We start from the raw sequence: 8892 nt of genomic DNA on the forward strand, positions 1-8892 counted from the left end.
TCCAATGCAAACACCTGACCAAGACTAGCCGCAGCTATAGGGCGACCTTCAAATTGTTTGAACAATACATCTATAGGCTCACCCAACTCGTTTTGTATGAAAGTTCTTGTTTTTTCAGGTGAAAATGCAGGTACCCTATCCTGCGACATATTGCCAAATTGCACAAAATGTGAATATACAACTATTGCACTAAAGAACTAGCAAGAAAGCTGCTGATTCAACATAAAAGCAACAAAAAGAGACAAATTGAAGTGGAAAAGATGTTCATGTAAACACATGCACACAAAACATTGCTGCTGAGAAAGAGATGATATTAAAATTGAACAAGCAGCTATCTACATCTCCAGGTAAGTTTGTTACCTCAATCAACGGATTCACAATCCCCAACTTCGACTGTAATAAACCCGATCCATTAATAATCGACCCGCCAAATAACAGTCCATGCTCCACCCTGTTTTCGGATCCTTCTTGGATCCAATACTCCCGTTGCTCCACCCCGCTCCATCTTCTCCATCGATCCACAAAGGATTAGGTTCCCTCGATCATCGATCACCTCGAAATCGACGGGGCTAGTGAGCTTGACGCTGTCGGTGCTGACGTAGGTCACTTCCAACGTCTCGCAGTCGATCCGGTCGCGACGGAGGAGGATAGAGGTTTAATCGGAGGAGGGGATCTTTGAGCCGTTGATCTCGAGGAAGACTCCAATTGGACGGTGGAGATGAGTTAGGGTTAGGGATGAAGGAACGGTGTCGATCGAGCGCGGGGAGATACGGACGTAGAAGAGCTGGATCTCGAAGAAGGCGGAGCGGAGTTCATCGTTGCCGTCGCCGCCGAACTATCTCAGATCATTGAATTCAGGTTCTAGGGTTTAAGGATTTGGGGTTTGAGATGAAGAAGAGCATTGTTGACGAGCCTTTTGAAAATTTGGGGGAAACGTTTTAGAAGCGGGGTTTGGAAAATTTGGGAACCCGCTCAAACGAAAATACAACAGGGATGTTATCTTAGACGGAATTGACGGTGTTTTGGTGACGTGCCTTTTGGCACCTAAGGGCCCGTTTCGATAATGAAAGTATTAGGGTTGTAACTTGAAAACCGATAACCGAAAAAATAATCACATCAAAATCGAACCATAACCGAAAAAACTGAGGAAAGAAAAAACCGCATCAAACCGTAAAAAAATAACCGAAAACCGAAATGTTTGGTGTGGTTTTGGTTTCGGATGTCTGGAAACCGAAACCAAACCGAAAAACCGATTATATATATTGTAAGGAAATTATATTATTTATAGATATATATTATTAATATACATAAAATTTTATGTAGAAACTTCAAACTTGGGCTTAAATGAAGCAAAAAAAAAAAGGATGGCCTTGGCCTGCGTTCCAACATTACTAAATAGACTACATTAGACTTTAATTATATTTCTAGGGCTTCTGAGAATCTGAGTTCTCGTCCATCGCCCCCCAAAGTCCCAAACCCAACGAGCTTTTGGTCCTTCGCGCTCCGTCTCGTCCCCTCTCATCCATCGCCCCCAAATCTAGGGTTCTCCCGTCCATCGGCTCCAAATCTTGGGTTCTCTCGTCACCGGCGAAGAAATCCCTTCTGTCACGTAGTACTGTAGCTTTCCCTTTCCCCAAATGTTGGTCATGGAGGAGCTTGCTGCTGAACTTGAAGTGCTGATCTATCATCTACATGTTTTTGCTATTCTAGTTTTTCATCGCTTTTTTTCTTTTCGAAAACTGTTATGTGGCATTGTGGGCTGCCCTTTTTCATTTCTTTTCTTTTCTTTTCTTTTCGGAAATGGTTATGTAATATGAGACATTTCTACTTTCTACTTTTCTAGACTTGTTTTCTTTATAGAATAACCGAAAAAACCGATATAAACTAGGAAAAAACCAAACCGAACTAAACCGAACACAATTGGTTTATGAGAAAATAAGTGAAAAACCAAACCGAACCGAACCAAAAAAATAGATCGGTTTGGTGTTCGGTGTCACCTATTTGAAAAACCAAACCGAACCGAACCAAAAAAATAGATCGGTTTGGTGTTCGGTGTCACCTATTAACCGCATCATTCAAACCGATTAACAGCCCTACAAAAATAGATCGGTTTGGTGTTCGGTGTCACCTATTAACCGCATCATTCAAACCGATTAACAGCCCTAGAAAGTATTAGAATTAAGAAGTAGGTTATAAAAGTAACTTTCAAAGCTATGAAGTAGGAAGTAGTGGAAATAGAATTTTTTTTGTTTGTTTCATATATTTTTAGAAATAATAGAAGTAGAACTTCTTCCTCTTCATTTACTTTTTTTGTTTGGATAACATTTGGAAATATTACTATGAAGTAATGTTATCAATGAAAAGTTGTTTGAAGTAACTAATAAAGGAAATATTAATAAAAAATTTATTTTTGTCCTAATTAATATGCATTTTAACTACTTCCGAGCTACTTCTGAGTATTGAGGACTGGAAAAATATTTTGGAAGTAAGGATGACATGTAGGCGCCATATAAGCATTTAGAAAAGTATTGGAAGTAAGTTTTTCAGAGAACCAAACATACTTTTTTGCTTGGAAGTAGCAGAAGTAGCTTTTACTTCTTTTACTTCAGCTACTTCACAATTACTTCGGTGCAAACAAACAGACCCTAAATTGGGATCCTTTACTAAGGAGGGGCCCACAAGGATGAGTGGCAAAATGAAAGGCCATGATGAAAATAAAAGGTCAGGATCTCATTATTAGGATATATTAGGAAGTTTTCATTTGTAGAGGATCCCAGTCCTTGGCACCTAACATCCTTGACGGAATACATCGTCTAGGATGTTCCATCTAGGGTGTTGAGATTTCTACTAGCATGGCCCATGATTGTTGACTTATATATGGATATTTGTTAGTCCATTGATATTAGAGGCCCGTTCTTTTCTTTGAGTACCCCCACCTACTTTTTACCCAAATTCCCACCAAAATATTCGCCAACGAATAATGAGGATGTTATTATTTCCTCAATGATTGGTTTTTTAACAAAGAAATGATTTCTCGTAAAACAAAATCTTTTAGTGAGGAAGCCTTAAATTTGTCGTCATTGAATTTGGCGGGTTTTGCACATTTTTTCGCCAAACTAATAATGAGAAAACTATTATTTCCTCACTAATTGATTCTTTTAACGAGGAAAGGATTGCTTGTAAAACAAAAAAATTTAGTGAGGAAACCTTCAATATGTCATCAATGAATTTGGTGGGTGTTGCATATTTTTCTGCCAAATTAATAATGAGGAAACTATAATTTCATCGCTAATAGGTTCTTTTTTACGGCAAACGGTTCATTGTAAAACAAAAACTTTTAGCGATGAAGCCTTAAATTTGTTGCTATTAAAATTGGCGGGTTTTGCACATTTTTCTGCCAAACTAATAATGAGGAAACTATTATTTCCTCGCTAATTGGTTTTTTAACGAGGAAACAGTTCCTCGTAAAACAAAAAATTTAGCGAGGAAACCTTTAATTTCTAATTGGTTTTTTAACGAGGAAACAGTTCCTCGTAAAACAAAAAATTTAGCGAGGAAACCTTTAATTTATCGTCAATAAATATGGCGGGCGTTGTAAATTTTTCTGCCAATTTAATGGTGAGGAAACTATAATTTTCTCGCTAATAGGTTCTTTTTAACGAGGAAATGGTTCCTCGTAAAAGCAAAAACTTTTAGCGAGGAAACCTTAAATTTGTCACCATTGAAATTGGCGGGGTTTTTTTCCCCGCCAAACTAATAATGAGGAAACTATTATTTCCTCGCTAATTGATTCTTTTGATGAGGAAATGGTTCCTCGTAGATTATGGATCTTCAGCGAGGAAATCATACTTTGTCGCTGTTACATTTGGCGGGTTTTCCTCTATTTTTCGCCAAAAGAACATCGATGAAATGATTATTTCCTCGTTAAATGTGCATTTCGCGATGAAAAAGTTCATCACCAAAATCTCATATTTCCTCGCCAATAAAATAACTAGTTAGGAGACCAAATCATGATCATCTTTAGTGAGGAACTAAAATTTTCATCACAGAAGGTGGTCTGCTGTGAGGAAAATATATTCCTCGTAGAAAACCTATTGATATTTACCGATGAAACAATATTTTCCTCGTCGAAAGTGATATTTGTTGAGGAAAATAATTTTCTTGAAAAAACATTTGTCGCTAAAAGACATGTCTGTTGTAGTGATAAGAGAAAGTATACTTATATATACTTATACATATATATACTTACATAAGAGAGAGTATACTTATATATACTTATATACTAAGAGAGAGTATATATACACACATATGACATATTATACATATATAGAAATATGTTATATATACATATATTATATATATACATATATTATACATATATAAAAATATATTATATATACATATATTTTTAGCACAAAGTTTTGAAAAGTTGTATATGAATTGTGTGTTCAATAACTAGTTAAAGAGATATGCGAGTAATGAACTTTGCATTCTTTTGTTTAGGAACTCATTTCTCATCAATTAGAGCATAAATTTTGTGCTTCTTCTCAACATCTTCTCTTGAAAAGGGAATTTATAAGGTCCATGGCGAAGTAAAAAAAATGTGTGTGAATCTTGAAAAACTTACGACGTGAATTGTATGAAGCCCTTCTTTCACTACCACAGACTCTAAACCGGTCTTCTTCATCGTTGATTCAATTACAGAACGCGATTTCTTAATTGATCTGGGTAAACTTCATTAAAAAATCTAAAATTTTATCACTAAAATTAGTTCAAAATTGAGGGTTTTGACTCCTCTGTTGCATGCTTTTGAGAAGAAGACGGGTAGGGGCTTTTGACATTAAAGTTCAGAAAGACCAACCTTTTTTGAGAGGGATTTATTCTTCTCAGAAAAACTAAATTTTGTCGAAAGATTCAAATTTTTTGAGAGATCTAGGTTTGAGCAATCAGAATATTTTTCCTCTTTTGGGTTCAGAAAGAAGAAGAATGCGGACTCAGCATTGGAGAAGAGATGGGTCTTTGGGTACTTCGGGGACTTTTTTAAAGTATATTATCTTGGCGAGGGCTGTTTTAGCAAAGTTTCTTGGGTCCAAGTGCTAAAATGGGTTTGACTTTTAACTAGGACGGGGAGTGCTCCCCCCCGCCCCCCTTCTCAATGAGTTGAAGATAGATTAATACTCAAAATCATTATACCTTTAAAAACACAAAATTGGATATGGGATGATAGTTGTTTGCTCAGTGAGTTAAGATAGATTAGTGTTGAAAATCATTATATTTGTAGTATCGAAGCAGGTGGATCTCAACTCTTATGGTGTGTTTGGGAGATGACTAAGGGAAGGGAAGGAAGAATTTTTTTTGGGTTTTTTATTTCTAGGCCCATTTGTTTACTCATCTTTACCTCTAAGCCCAATAACTATTCTTTGTATTCTTAAACCCAAGTTTCTTTTTGTTTTTACCTTTAAACCCAATTTCTAAAATACTGTATATACAACATTGGTATTCATACCCAAACATGATAAAAACCCTAAAATACCCTTCAATACCCCCACTTAAACCAGACCCCCCTCTCTCTCTCCTCATTTTCCTTCTTCCTCAGGTCTTCGTCTTCCTCCTTCCTCAAGGCTTTGTCTTCCTCCTCCGATCCCACCTCTCATGCCCCCTCCAAGAAATCGAAGAAGAAAGGAAGAAAGGCCCATGATTTTAGTGCTTGATGTATTGAAAAGGCCCACGACGGATCTCGAGGCAACCGGACACACCTCCACCCTCTCCAACGAGACACTACAATTCTTCAACGATCAACAAGATGCTTGATGATTTTGGCTTCGGGATCTCTTTCGATGACGAGGAGGAGTGATTTCGTGTGAAATCTCATTTCTATATACTCGATTAGGGTTAGGGTCGGGGTCGGGGTTGGGGGGTTAGGGTTAGTTCATTGATGTTCTTTTGTGCTATCCCTTTTTGTTGAACTAAATCTAATTGTAGAATTGGTTTTATCAATTTATGAATGTATCGTTTCTGTTGAACTAAATCTAATTTGTACACAATAGATTTGCAAAGCAAGAGGTGTGAAATCTGGAGAATCTGGAATTTTGTACCTGTAAATTTTGCTTATAAAGAGTTGGAGAGTATGGAGCTTGCTTTGAAGATTGTGAAAGAGAAATTGCTGGGTAGAGTTAATGGAGTCAGTTATGCTATATGTACATTTTGAAGATTTGTGCAATTTTGAAGATTTGTAACATTTTGTAAAGTCTGGAGCTTGCCTTGAATATAATATCAGTTATATTATGTACATTTTGAAGATTTGTAACATTTTTGAAAGCCTGGAGCTTGCCTTGAATATATGATCAGTTATGCTATGTTTTTTGTGAAGATTTGTAACATTTTAAAAAGTCTAGAGCTTGCCTTGAATATATGATTAGTTATGCTAAGTATATTTTGAAGATTTGTGTAATTTTGGAGTTTGATTTGTAACATATTGTTTCAGATTGTAAGTTTTTGAAAGTAGATAATGAAAGTGTTGTTAGTGCAATATCGTTATTGTTTGTGCAATTTTGGAGTTTGTAAGACTGGAATTTTGTGCAATTTTGTGAGTGCTATTTTGTGGAATTTTGTGTAATTTTATGAGTGTTATTTTGTTCTTGTGCAATTTTGTGAGTGCAACCAAGTGTGATAAACTGCAGATCTCTTTGATTGTAAGTGTAGCGTGATAAATTCAAAGTGTAGCGTGATAACCTGTAAGTGTAGCGTGGTAGACTGTAAGTGTAGCATGGTAGACTGTACAGGATAACACGCTACACTTGCAGGATAACCCGCTACACTTACAAGATAACCCGCTACACTTACAGACTAACCCGCTACACTTACAGCATAACACGCTACACTTACGGTCTAACCCGCTACACTTACAGCATAACACGCTACACTTACAGTCTAACACGCTACACTTACAGCACTTACAGACTAACCCGCTACACTTACAGCATAACACGCTACACTTACGGTCTAACCCGCTACACTTACAGCATAACACGCTACACTTACAGTCTAACACGTTACACTTACAGCATAACACGCTACACTTACAGTCTAACACGCTACACTTACAGAATAACCCGCTACACTTACAGGATAACACGCTACACTTATAGTCTAACACGCTATACTTACAGGATAACCCGCTACACTTACCACGCTACACTTACAGTCTAACACGTTACACTTACAGCATAACACGCTACACTTACAGTCTAACACGCTACACTTACAGCATAACACGCTACACTTACAGGATAACACGCTACACTTACAGCATAACACGCTACACTTACAGGATAACACGCTACACTTACAGGATAACACGCTACACTTACAGCATAACACGCTACACTTATCTGTAAATATAGCGCGTTATCTGTAAGTGTAGCGTGTTACACTGCAAGTGTAACGGGTTATTTGTAAGTATAGCGGATTATCCTGTAAGTGTAGCGTGTTACACTGCAAATATAGCGGGTTATCCTGTAAGTGTAGCAGGTTAGACTTTAAGTGTAGCGGGTTAGACTTTAAGTGTAGCGGGTTAGACTGTAAGTGTAGCGTGTTATGCTGTAAGTGTAGCGGGTTAGATCGTAAGTGTAGCGTGTTATGCTGTAAGTGTAGCGGGTTAGACTGTAAGTGTAGCGTGTTATCCTGTAAGTGTAGCGTGTTAGACTGTAAGTGTAGCGTGTTATGCTGTAAGTGTAGCTTGTTATCCTGTAAGTGTAGCAGGTTAGACCGTAAGTGTAGCGTGTTATGCTGTAAATATAGCGGGTTGACTGTAAGTGTAGCGTGTTATCCTGTAAGTGTAGCGTGTTAGACTGTAAGTGTAGTGTGTTATGCTGTAAGTGTAGCGGATTAGACCGTAAGTGTAGCGTGTTATGCTATAAGTGTAGCGGGTTATCCTGTAAGTGTAGCGTGTTATCCTGTACAGTCTACCATGCTACACTTACAGTCTACCACGCTACACTTACAGTCTACAACGCTACAATTTCAGTCTATCACGCTACACTTACAGTCTACCATGCTACACTTACAGGTTATCACGCTACACTTTGAATTTATCACGCTACACTTACAATCAAAGAGATCTGCAGTTTATCACACTTGGTTGCACTCACAAAATTGCACAAGAACAAAATAACACTCATAAAATTACACAAAATTCCACAAAATAGCACTCACAAAATTGCACAAAATTCCAGTCTTACAAACTCCAAAATTGCACAAACAATAACGATATTGCACTAACAACACTTTCATTATCTACTTTCAAAAACTTACAATCTGAAACAATATGTTACAAATCAAACTCCAAAATTACACAAATCTTCAAAATATACTTAGCATAACTAATCATATATTCAAGGCAAGCTCTAGACTTTTTAAAATGTTACAAATCTTCACAAAAAACATAGCATAACTGATCATATATTCAAGGCAAGCTCCAGGCTTTCAAAAATGTTACAAATCTTCAAAATGTACATAATATAACTGATATTATATTCAAGGCAAGCTCCAGACTTTACAAAATGTTACAAATCTTCAAAATTGCACAAATCTTCAAAATGTACATATAGCATAACTGACTCCATTAACTCTACCCAGCAATTTCTCTTTCACAATCTTCAAAGCAAGCTCCATACTCTCCAACTCTTTATAAGCAAAATTTACAGGTACAAAATTCCAGATTCTCCAGATTTCACACCTCTTGCTTTGCAAATCTATTGTGTACAAATTAGATTTAGTTCAACAGGAACGATACATTCATAAATTGATAAAACCAATTCTACAATTAGATTTAGTTCAACAAAAAGGGATAGCACAAAAGAACATCAATGAACTAACCCTAACCTCCCAACC

At 36.9% G+C, this 8892-nt stretch overlaps 1 long non-coding RNA gene across 1 annotated transcript; it reads right to left on the reverse strand.

Annotated features, from left to right (window-relative positions):
• On the reverse strand, positions 96 to 978 carry LOC109839478. Its single transcript, XR_002246646.1, has 2 exons — positions 361 to 978; positions 96 to 140 (listed from the first exon to the last, which is right to left on the reverse strand). It is a non-coding gene; the product is annotated as an uncharacterized LOC109839478 (long non-coding RNA).

This window comes from Asparagus officinalis, chromosome 4 (genome assembly GCF_001876935.1).
Source record: "Asparagus officinalis chromosome 4, Aspof.V1, whole genome shotgun sequence".
In the NCBI taxonomy this organism is placed as follows: Eukaryota; Viridiplantae; Streptophyta; class Magnoliopsida; order Asparagales; family Asparagaceae; genus Asparagus; species Asparagus officinalis.